We start from the raw sequence: 12,467 nt of genomic DNA on the forward strand, positions 1-12,467 counted from the left end.
GTCATCCAAATGTGTCTCCTGTAACAAGGCAATATCCACCTTCTCCTTTCTAAGACTCAAGAGTACCTTCTTCCTCTTAATTGGTGAGTGATTTCCCTTGATATTCCAGGTACACCATTTAATTAAATCATTAGCCATAATCTGCTGCAATTACATTTAAATTCCAGAGAGGAGGAACCCAAACCACAAATTGCTGAGCCTTAATGTCGCATGATCCACCAAATATAAAAACTACATAAACTAAAACCACTGCATTTAACAAACATACAAAATTATTAAAAATAAAAAACAACAAAAACTAGAAAACAAACCAACATATAAAACGCCAATAGCGCTGAGTAGGTGAACTCATCCCCTGCCCGGAGGGGGCAACTACCCATCCCGAACTGCCCATAAATAGGCATCTAATCATCTCAACCATCTTCACTTCTCCCAGCGAGAGCCGCATCGCAAGCACAAGCTAAAAAGAATAAACACCCCATAGAATACCAATATGAATAAAAAAAACATTATTTTATAAAAACAGGGGGAATAAATACCCCACCCATCCTTTGGTATGTCCTAACTTAGAAACTTAAAATGTACATCTTAACCACCGCCAGACATAGTTTGAACCAAATTATTATCAATAGAGGTTAAAAAAAGGGGAAAAACAAAGCTCCAACCAGATTTCCTCCATTTCTTTTACAGAATGATAAACCCATACCCAAGCAACGATATTTATACATACTAAAATTGTTTAACTTAGGTGAGTTTCTCCACAAAGTCTCTTGCCTTCTCCGATGTGTCAAAGAGATGCATGGATCCATCTAAGGTGATCCGAAGCACTGAAGCATATCTCAGGAAGTACTGAATCCCAAGCTCCTTCAATCTCCTCTTGACACCATCATACGATTTTCGTTTCTGGATCACCGCCGCTGAAAAGTCCTGAAAAAACATGATCTTAGACCCCTTGTAAATTGGGGCCTTTGGATCCTTCCTCTGGAGTCTGGAAGCCTCCATGACTCTCTCCTTATCCCGGTAATGATGGAACCGTACCAGGAAAGGACGAGGGCGTTGACCCAAACCCGACCTCCGTGCTGCAACCCGGTGAGCCCTCTCTATCTTCAATCCTCTCATGCCAGTCTCCAAGTCAAGGAATTTCGAAGCCAATCTTCAACAAATTCTGCAGGCCACTCACCTTCCTTACCCTCGGGCAGACCGATGATCCGAATGTTTTTTCTCCTGCCCCTGTTTTCAAGATCATCCACTTGGTCACGCAAATTACGAACCTGCGTCTTCAGGGCTTGGATCTCTTCCTTGAATGAACTGGCATCAGCTTCCACCACTGTGACCCTGTGCTCCACCTCATCCGTCCTCTTCTCCAGGTCTCCCAGCTGCTGCTCATGCTTCTGCAGCATGAGAAAGACTGGAGCCAGCTTATCTTCAATCTGTTTCCCCAACATCTCGCGAGATTTTGAGAGCTGGTTCACCAGGTCCTGGAGAGTAATCTGCTCTGAGGCTTCTGCAGGCCGAGCTGCAGGCCCGGCCTCAGATGCTCCTCCTCCCTTTTTAGGCATGTCTGGACAGCTGAAAATACAGGTAAGTCAATTTTTAAATGTTTCTTGGGGCTCCACAATCTTTCCAAGACCCCAAGAAATCCTGATGACCTGGGTTGGGTGGGTTAAAGGACCGTCCTGCTCCTGCTGCGATGCGAAGCTCTGCAATGTGATCTTCTCAGATCGCCACCATCTTAGATCCCCCAACTCTATGACTTTTAAACTTTCCTTCTTGGGTTGTAAGCCTAACTTGAAGTAAACAAATATCTTGTCAAGATTTGTCATGGCTTGATATACACTGTTTCCTTAAGCTGAACAAGAGTGAGCTCAAATGCATGCCTTAGTTTCTGGTTGTCATTCTGCATGTTGCGAGTCAAAGAAAATTGACTGAAAGCAAGTCTACCACTTTGGTAGATTTCCAAATATTGAAGTGTGCCAGATGCAAATTCTGATTTTGCTTTTCTGATACTCTGAATTGTGATTGAAAAGATAAATCAGCAGCCGTTTTAGGAAGAAACTTGGTTTGTATCATGAAGAATGACTAAGTGTTGCCACTTAATATTACAGTGGCCCTTGATATGTTCCTGACCACACGTGGATACCATGGCTTCTTTTATAACTAAAAAACCTTGAGATGTCTGCATGGAGCAGCTAGCACTATGTTTGATTGTTTGATGCAGAAGCTGCCAGACATGTACAGTTGCTCCAGCAATTTCTTCTTTTATTTGTTTCAATTTTTCCAAGTTTCCGGTCATCAGTAAACTTTGAAATTGTCCCCTGCACTTTAATATCTTGATGCTTTCTCATTCTTTTTGGCTTTGTTGTCTTGATTACAAAACTGCAGTACAGCAGAAATAAAGTATGTAACCAAGATGGTGCTGGAGAATGGCAACTTTTTACACTTTTCACTGTATTCATGTATTTCTATACTTGAGTATATGTGACAATAACATCTAATTTTAATTCTAAGCAAAGCTGGTGCAAGTATTTGGATAAGTGTAGGTAAAATGAGAGTCTCAATTATTTTATATAAAAGCACAAGAAATCAAAGGTACAACTCCTTAAGCCGTTCCCCACTAAGATAGATCATGGCTGAACCTCTTAAAAAATTCCTTCTTGCCTCTTTTATAGATGGCTTAATTAAACATATTCAATGATTGAGCATCCACAGTCCGCTGAGATACAGAATTCCTAAGATTCACATTACAAAGCAAAGCAATTTCTTTTTATCTCATTTCAAAATGATTGTAATCTCAGGATAGCGGACCAAGGTCAAAAATCACACAAAACCAGATTATAGTCCAACAGGTTTATTAGAAACCACAAGCTTTCGGAGGCCCTGCTCCTTCCTCAGGCAGCTACAGAGAGATAAAATATATCAGACACAGAATTTTTGGTAAAAGATTAAAGGGTCATATAACATATGCGTCTGTATTGAACTAACCTTTAAGCCTTTAATCAGTTAGACTCGAGGTCTGGGTTTCAATTGATTAACATGTAAATCCCTGCCCCAAGATAACTTCAGGTTTTATCAGAATAAAGGTGACACCTTAGGTCAGACAATGTGTTTTACATATGAGGCCATGTTCCAAGTCTGTTTGTACCTCACCCTGGGGCCAGACTGGTTTTATTTCCAAAGTAGAAATTTATAAAATGCCACATTGTTAGGGCACCTGTGGCACAGTGGTAGTGTCCCTACCTCAGAGAGAGAAGGAACTAATCCAGTGAACTTTTACTGCATTCCTGTGAAGGTGGATATATCCACCTTAAGCCAGAAAGGCAAAACTACACACAGGGACTAACAACTTTATGAAAATTACCTTATAGATTTTTTTTAAAAATCAAAGAACTGTAGCAGCAGTTACTGGCATGAATAAATAATGAAAAGCATAGAAGAACCATATATTTACTGAGTGAAAAAGCAAATCTGTTAGATCACTCCTCCAAACTAAGATGTGGACTATTCCAATAAATGGTGCCTTCTACCTCTTTCAATTTCTGGATCATCAATCATTACTGTGTCTACGTCGGAGTTCAGATTCAAACTAAAGATGGTATACAGCATTAAAAATGTATCTTAGCCTTAAGTCCAGAACAAAACCGATCACAATCTGAATGTGAATTTGTTTTATTTTCATATTCACCATCTTTAAGCTCTTGAAATCAAATTACCATTGCCAGCATGTGCCCAACAATGTCCCTGGGCTCACATTACGAAAACATAATAACATCCAAACAGCTAACATACTCTTGCATCTATACTAGAAAAAACCCCAGAGAAGCTTTCAGTCTGATGAAGAAATCAGATTGCCCATTTCCCATTTGTATGGATTTAGTCACTCAAGTTACATTACGTCTACATTAGTAAAAGTTGCTGAATTACATAACTGATGTTTTGAAGCACATCACAACTTCACCAGCACAAAACATTACAAACATAATAAGATTCGATAGCTAAACTGGAAAAGAAATTCTACCATCACTAAGCCATCTTATTAATAATGTAGATCCATGGTGTTCTGTCCAGATAGGTCATAGCTGAATCACTTATAAATTATTTAATGCTGATCTCAGGTTTTATGGATTTTTATAATTTATTCCTATGTAACAATTTCTCTGATAACAAAGGATTCCCTCAACAAATGAGCTCACTATAATAGCTGATAATTTCCAGAAGCCCTTGCCTTCAGATGGACCATTGAGTATAAAGGCTGGCAAACCATGTTGCAGCTGTATAAAACTTTAGTTAGGCTCCATTTGGAGTGCTGTGTGCAGTTCTGGTCACCACACTATAGGAGGGATGTGGAGGCGTTTTGAGGGTGTACAAAAGAGGTATACCAAATTGTTCCCTGTATTGGAGCATGTTAGTACAAGGAGAGGTTGGACAAACGTGGATTGTTTTCATGACAGTGTCAGAGGCCAAGGGGCGATCTGATAAAAGCTATAAAATTATGAGATGTATGGATCAGATGGATAGTTGGAGACCTTTTCTCAGGTTGGAAGCATCAAGGGGCCATATTTAAGGTGAAAGAGGTAAAGTAGACGTGTGGGACAGGTTTTTATTTAAAAAAAAACACAGGAGGGTGGTAGATGTCTGAAACGTGCTGCCAGGGTGGGTGGTAGAAGCAGATACAACAGCAATCTTTAAGAGGCATATGGACAAACACATGAATAGACAAGGAGTAGAGGGATACGGTCCATATGCAGGTAGGTGGGATTAGTTTAGAAAGGCAACATGGTAGCCTGGAGGTCCTGCTTTTGTGCTATGGCATTCTATATTTTATGATTACCTGCAGTATCCGTGTGCTTGGCTTCATGCACAAATATGCCCATGTTCCTTTGTGATGCAACATTCTGCAGTTTTTCTCAACTTAACTCATTTTCTGTTCTGCTATTCTCTCTCTCAAAATGAACAACTTTGCATTTTCCCACCATACAATCCATTTATTAACTTTTTGCCCACTTACTTAACCTATCGTTTTTTCTCTCTCTCTCTCTCTCTCTCTCAACTGTATCCCTCTTGCAACTTAAGCTTTCCACCTATTTTTGTGTCACATGCAAATCTGGCCAGAGTACATTGCTTCCTTCCTCAAAGTCTTCAACATATATTGCTAACAGTTGCAGTTCCAACACTGATCCCTGGAGAGCCCCACTGGTTACGTGTTGCCAGACTGAAGAAGAACCCCTTATCCCCACTCACTGTTTCGTGCCCATTAGCCAATTTTCTATTGATATGATTAGATTAGATTATTTACAGTATGGAAACAGGCCCTTCGGCCCAACAAGTCCACACAGACCCTCCGAAGAGTAACCCACCCAGACGCATCCTCCCTGACTAATGCACCTAATACTATGTGGGAGGAAACCGGAGCACCCAGAGGAAACCCACGCAGACACGGGGAGAATGTGCAAACTCCACACTGCAAACTCTACACAGACAATTGCCCGAGGTGGGAATTGAACATGGGTCCCTGGTGCTGTGAGGCAGCAGTGCTAACCACTGAGCCACCGTGCCGCCCCACGGTGTTATCCGTTCTTGGATCCTTGACAAACTACATATTTGACTATAATGTTACAACACTTATGAATTTTTTTAAAATCAATTCTGGATTACTGTATGAGTACTATAGCAGAGAGTATGTGCCAAGTATAGATATTTATCACAAAATTCTCCTCTAAATTTAGACACAATCTTCAAAAGTACCTTAAGGAAAAGAAAATTGAATATTCAAACAAATATATTATGATAATATTATCAGACCAGTATAGTTTCTTCAAGCAGTAAGGCATCTTTGCCTCAAACTTTCTTTATGATAGATAACCTTTTTTTGGTCTGGACCTACCGCCTGGGACTTTTCACTGGAACGTAGGAAGTTGAGGGGTGACTTTATAGAGGTGTATAAAATCATGAAGGGCATGGATGAGGTGAATAGCAAAGGTATTTCCCCTAGAATAGGGAAGTTGAAAACGAGAGGGCATATTTTTAAAGGTGAGAGGATTAAGATTTAAAAAGTGACCTGAGGGGCAACATTTTCTCACAGAGGGTGGTTAGTATATGGAATGAACTGCTAAAGGAAGTAGTAAATGTACAACACCTAATACACCAATACAACACCAATACATTTGGACAGGTGCATGTATAGGAAAAGTTTAGCAGGAGATGGGCTAAATGTAAGCAAGTGGGACTAGTTTAGAATCATTGAATCCCTACAGTGTGGAAACAGGCCATTTGGCCCAACACTCTGAACAGTAACCCACCCAGACCCATTCCCCTACTCTATATTTACCCCAGACTAATGTACCTAACCTACACACCTCTGAACACTATGGGCAATTTAGCATAGCCAATTCACCTAACTTGCCCATCTTTGGATTGTGGGACGAAACTGAGCACCCGGAGGAAATCCACGAGACATAGGGAGAACGTACAAACTCCACACAGACAGTCGCCCAAGGTAGTAATCGAACCTGGCTCCCTGGCACTGTGAGGCAGCAGTGTTAACCACTGAGCCACCGTGCCGTTTAGGAAACCTGGTCTGTGTGGACAAGTTGGACTGAAGGGTCTATGCTATATGACTCTATGACTCTTCAACCAATTTAAAATATTTATGGTACAGGTTTTATTATTCAAAATCCAAATAGTTATATATTTGATAGGTTTGCATAATCAGAGATGTCAATGAGATGTGAAATTCAACATGGTTTATATATAATAGGCTTTAATGCTGAATATGCTTGACATAGTTTACAAATAAAATATGGCTTGTATAAAATGCTTCACTTGTGTCTTTAGACACCACTAGTAATACCCAAGTAACAATAACTGCTACTTCCAGCAATGTGGTACGTTTTATTAGATTGAAAATATAAATGTACTTCACTGGAATACTATAAATTAAATACTTCAGCAAAGCACATAAGGAAATATTTAGGTCAGATGATCAAAAGCTTGGCCAAAGAAGAATCTTCAAAGGTGGAACGCAAATTCCAGATATGAAGGAGGATAGAGAAAGTAGTACAGAGCTTCAGTCTTAGGCAACTGAAGACACACCCACTAATGTTGGGGCAATTAAAATCAGAGATTTTAATTGCAGAGATCAGAGAGGCATCATGGCGGCTCAGTAGCTAGCACTGCTGCCTCACAGCACCACGGACTAGGTTCAATTCCAACCTTCAGCAACTGTCTGTGTAGAGTTTGCACAGTATGCCTATGTCTGCAAGGGTTTCCTCAGGGTGCTCTGGTTTCCTCCCACAGTCAAAAGATGTGTGTGTTAGGTGAATTGGCTATGCTAGAATTGCCCATTGTGTCCAGGGATGTGCAGCCAAGCTAGGTAGATCAGCCATGGGAAGTGCAGAGTTTTAGGGATTTGGTAGGGCTGGGTCTCTTCGGAGGGTCAGTGTGGGCTCGATGGATTGAATTGCCTGCTTCCACACTGTAGGGATTCTATGAATCTGTGAGATGCACGACAAGACAGAATCAAATTTACATAAAAACCTCTTAAAGCTGTGAAGCTGGAGATTACAAAGATTGGGAGGGGCAAAGCCATGGGTTGTAAACAAGAATGAAAATACCAAAATCAAGATGTTCTTTGTCCCGCAGCAAACATAGATCAGTGAATACTGGGGTAATACTCTGTGAGATTTTGTAAAAATATTTTCTAATCAACCTGTTCAGAAATATTATTACACACCTCTGGAGCAGGCAGCACTCCCAATACCAGTTGGGAATTCCAGGATTTCGATCGAGTGACAACGAGTGAATGGATGCTCAGTGGCTTGGAAGGGAACTTACATGGGAACATCATCATCACCTGTAACTGTTGCACTTGTCTTTCTAGATGGTAATCAGGTGCTTGGAAGGTGTTGTCTTAGGAAGCTTGAGCATCAGAGCAATGGGGATAAAATGTTTGTGACGTGAAGCCAAATCAAGCAGGCTGCTTTGTCTTGGATGTCTTCAAACATCTTGAGTTTGTGCCTTGTAGATAGTGGAGAGGCTTCGAAGAATAAGGTGCCTCCGGGTTCTTAGCCTCTGATAGGCTCTTGAAACCACAGTATACTTATATTACTGGTCCAGTTCAGTTTTTGGTCAACAGTAACGCTGAGGATATTGATAGTGAGGGACTGGAGTTCATTTTCATGGAAAATCCATAATCTGCAGATGGTTTTTATCTCTTTCCAGAAAAGCACATGTGCAGTGTTTCTAGATCAAGCCCAACATAATGCTTCAAACCACCAACAGAAAGCTAAAAATTAATTATATATGTTAGACACTGGCAATCATTTACTGTCTTATTAATTCATAAACCATAAAATATTTGCCTATATTTGCGTTTCAAATGCAATAAACTTTTAAGTCACTATATGTAACTGCCTAACAGAAGTCCATGAGTTATAATATCCTCCACTGTTTTGTAATGTATCAATAGCAAACTCTAGGTGCATTGGGATAATTTGAACATAAATTAGTCATCTAACAATCCAAACTGTGAATTGACCAACCAACTTGAACACATTAGTCAGGATACAGATCTAATTATAATGGTGGTGGTACTTGATGCATTTTGTAGATTTCTCAGTTAGTCCATGTAACACATATCACAGAGTCAGGTTCTTGTTGAGACATTTGTCTTGAAGTTTATTAACAACACTACTTGCACGGTTAGAATACCATACTCTCACATCCAGTCTGGATTACTGATGCTACTGTATTTTTTATACACCGAGCACAAGAGACCAAATATATCCTAAATGAACACACAATAGATCCATTACACAGACAGTGACTGAAAGTGAGGCAGATAGCTTTACACTGTAACGTGCAGTGTTTACAAGTCTATCTGATTGGTAATCTGTGCCATAATAAAAGCATCACCATTAAAGAATAGGAACATTTTTTTTCTGAAAAACATCTACAGTATACATTGATGGATGTATGACATGACTACAGTCCTGAGAAAACAATCATAACTTGGCTGCATGCTCTATTGTCCTGGATGGATGTGTATTATTTGTTATAGTTGTATTGTTGTTACCTAACATAATACCTTCAGTATTACAGTTGCCATCCTGAGAAGGATGGTCGATGATATACAGTTTGGACATGTCATCTGTTTCTTCACAGAGCATGGCCATTGCTCATTATGTTATCATATGATCTTGGATGAACACAACAACATAATACCTTTCCATGAACTCATGTGTTCATTCAAAAAATCTCTCAGCCAAATTTTGTACTGGTTCAAGTTAGAATAACTGTCTGCATGCTTACTTATCTTGCTCATGTATCATATTTTCCTGTTCTTTCCAATGCTGCACGGTACACATGAAGTTGGGTCTTGAGAGTACGGGAAGGGAAAACTGTGTGGATTGCTCTTCCAACGCAAGAGCTGCTGGGAAGGGTAAATTGTTGCTTAGAGCAATACCTCAGATATAAATCGTCATGGCAAAAGTCTCGACAAATCACTTTACATTTAATTATTATGGATTTTTCAGTACAAACAGTGCATTCTGTCAGATTGTTCAGATGAGGAAAGAGGAGAAAGAAGGTAATAGAGTACTCATCCCATTTATTACACGCCTAGGAAGAATGCACCAATGTACTGCAAACGTAATTTGTTAAGGTACAGTGAACACACAGTTAATGTGTCAACCAACTATTGCACTTCGTGTCTTTAAATTTGTCAGAGAAGGGAATTTGTTGAAATAGTCAGTCACCAGAATGCAATTAAATCTTTGAACATGGGAAATGTATTGCAACATGTGGATGGTGAGGTCCTTGGAATGTCCTAGTTCACCTCTTAACGATCGGACGCCTTAAGGTTTATTTACAACACCAACTACTTATATATTTACTATATCACAGACTTACTCAGTCTGGGTTCTGTGCTTACAACTGTTATTGATATTATTGTATATAACATATACATAGCTGACTAAATGAACATTATCTCAAATCCATCAAACAGAGCGAGTGACTAAAGGGAAGGCAGTATACAAGAACATCAAAAGTCACAATATCATGTAACTGCCTTAAAGACAGGCTTATATGGTCCGTTTTCTCTACCATAAATCAACAGTATATCAGAAACGCCAAGAAGAATTATCACAATCCACACAGAACAGGCTTTAAACACAATTTGTACAAAGAAAATGATCTTAATATTTAAGGATATCTCCAGCAGCATACTGCCTGCATACACTATTAGTATAGAAAACAACCATATAACTGAGAAGAGAATGAATTAAATTTGTTTTTATCCAACAAAATGGATTTCTAATAATTCATTTTTCAAGATGCCTCCATTAGCAGCTACAAGTCTCTGCTGCAATAAACAAAAAGATTACAAGTCATTAATAATTTGAGATGTAACTGTACAACAGAGAACCACACTGCCAGCCAATGATCTGCATTTAATATTTCATTGCCTTTGGCTTCTAGTGAGGTGAATATTTATGACCTAGAAGATCCATGAATTAGATCATAATTAATCCCCAATTCAAACGAGTGCCAATCAGAACATGTTTCAGACAAAGGCTTAATGTTATGACAGTACCAACTGCTGTGACATCATTTTGGCAAACAAATAAACGATTATAAACATAGTTCAACCACCTTTGTAAAGGTGGTAAACACAAAAAAAACTCAGTAGCATATCTAATAAGTGCCAATTTGACAATAAACCAAATAAGAAATGTTCTGCACCCATCCAAGCTTACACTTGCACTGAATGGTATAACCTACTGGACCACGGGGACTCATTGTATTTTGCATTAAGAAGAAAATGTTGTTCAAGGAAAAGAGGGCTAGTTATTTTGGATAAGCAATGCTTTAATATAATTTTGGTACGTCTTTGTTCACTTGCGAGATGCAAGCATTTGAGCCAGTATTTATTGCCCGCTCCTATTCTACCCTTGAGAAGTTGGTAATGAGCTGTTTTCCTGAACAGCTGCAGTCCATCTGTTGTAGGTAGATATTCACATTTGAATGGAATTGATTTGCCAAATACTTTTTTTTGATGAAATATGCCTGTCCTTATTTAACCACCTCACCTGGACCAATACCATAGCTGAACTCTTCAACCATTTCTTTAGAATGTTATGGTTCCCCTCACCATCCTCTCTGTAGCATTCTATCTAAACTGTGACTCATCCAACATTCTACCACAAACCCTAACTGATTCACAGGAGCTGCTTATCTGACCTCACCAACATCCACTAGCAAATTGCAGCTGATTCCACCCTTCTGGATTTTAAAATCCTGGTCTTTCGTTTAGTAATTACCCTTTGGCTCATCTCACTCTACCTCTGCAATGTCTTCCAACTTTTCATCTCAGCTTACATCATTAAATCTTCCAAATCCAAGATTTTACTCAACAGAAGGTACATCCTTCATGTATTCACATCAAGTTATCTGGAATTCCTGTCAAAACCTTCTACAATAAACTCTGCCTTCAATAAACTCAACAATTTATTCACTTTAAGATTTGTTGTGAATTCCACTTCTGCTACACATTCTGGTATTGTTTTAATGATCTGATAAACTGCCCTCATTCCATAATTCCCTAATTTTTCAATCGATAAGATCAAACAGAGGTAAAAAGCAATTAGATATGTGTTCTATTGCAATTTTACCTCCCATTCTTCATCAGTTAATCCCATCAATGAAAGTTGAATTGATTGATATATTGGCGGGTATGTGGTGAGAAGGATGTTATAAAAAATGCCAGGACCAAAAGCACCATGGAGCTGGACAATCACCCCACTGGTGGTGCATCTCGAACAGGAGAGCACAAAGTCATAGTTGCCTTTTTTTTAAAAAAGGCTCCATCTTCCAAATTTCTGCTATTGAGCTAAAAATCAACTTGCCCATGCTGAAGATAATTTCTAAGTGTCAGAAAAATATTAATTTATCGAATCAAATGAAAAAAATCATGAACCCAATACCCTGTTGAAATGTACAGGTCATTTCAGGGAAGATTTTTAAGGCAATATTGTAAACACCAGTTTATCCTTCAAAACATTTTTTGCAGAAAGACGACTACATATCATGTGCCATTTCTCCCCTACAGAGAATATAACTGAAGAGATCAATTCAAATAGCTTTCTGGAGGGAATCAAACGGTAGTAAACCTAGTCATCAAAAACAACTGGATGAAATAGTTTTGCCAAAATAGTAAAATGAGATTATATATTAGCAGGGTAAAGAAAGCAAAACTTCAGAGAGAGAGAGAGAGAGAGAGAGAGAGAGAGAGAGAGAGAGAGAGAGAGAGAGAGAGAGAGAGAGAGACAAGGTCTGCCTTCCCTCAAAACATGAAATTTGGCTTTTACTGTCCTTGTTGCATTTTATTGAACATCAAAATATCACTAATCTCACTGAGTCAACTAAATGTTATGAAAGGACGAGTGTGAACTACATTAAGTTTTATAAAC

General features: G+C 39.0%; 1 protein-coding gene across 35 annotated transcripts in view; it reads right to left on the minus strand.

Annotated features, from left to right (window-relative positions):
• kcnma1a (potassium large conductance calcium-activated channel, subfamily M, alpha member 1a) overlaps positions 1-12,467 on the minus strand; it is an 847,042-nt gene that overhangs the window by 781,418 nt on the left and 53,157 nt on the right. The gene's annotated exons all lie outside the window — the stretch shown is intronic.

This window comes from Chiloscyllium plagiosum, chromosome 38, assembly GCF_004010195.1.
Source record: "Chiloscyllium plagiosum isolate BGI_BamShark_2017 chromosome 38, ASM401019v2, whole genome shotgun sequence".
In the NCBI taxonomy this organism is placed as follows: domain Eukaryota; kingdom Metazoa; phylum Chordata; class Chondrichthyes; order Orectolobiformes; family Hemiscylliidae; genus Chiloscyllium; species Chiloscyllium plagiosum.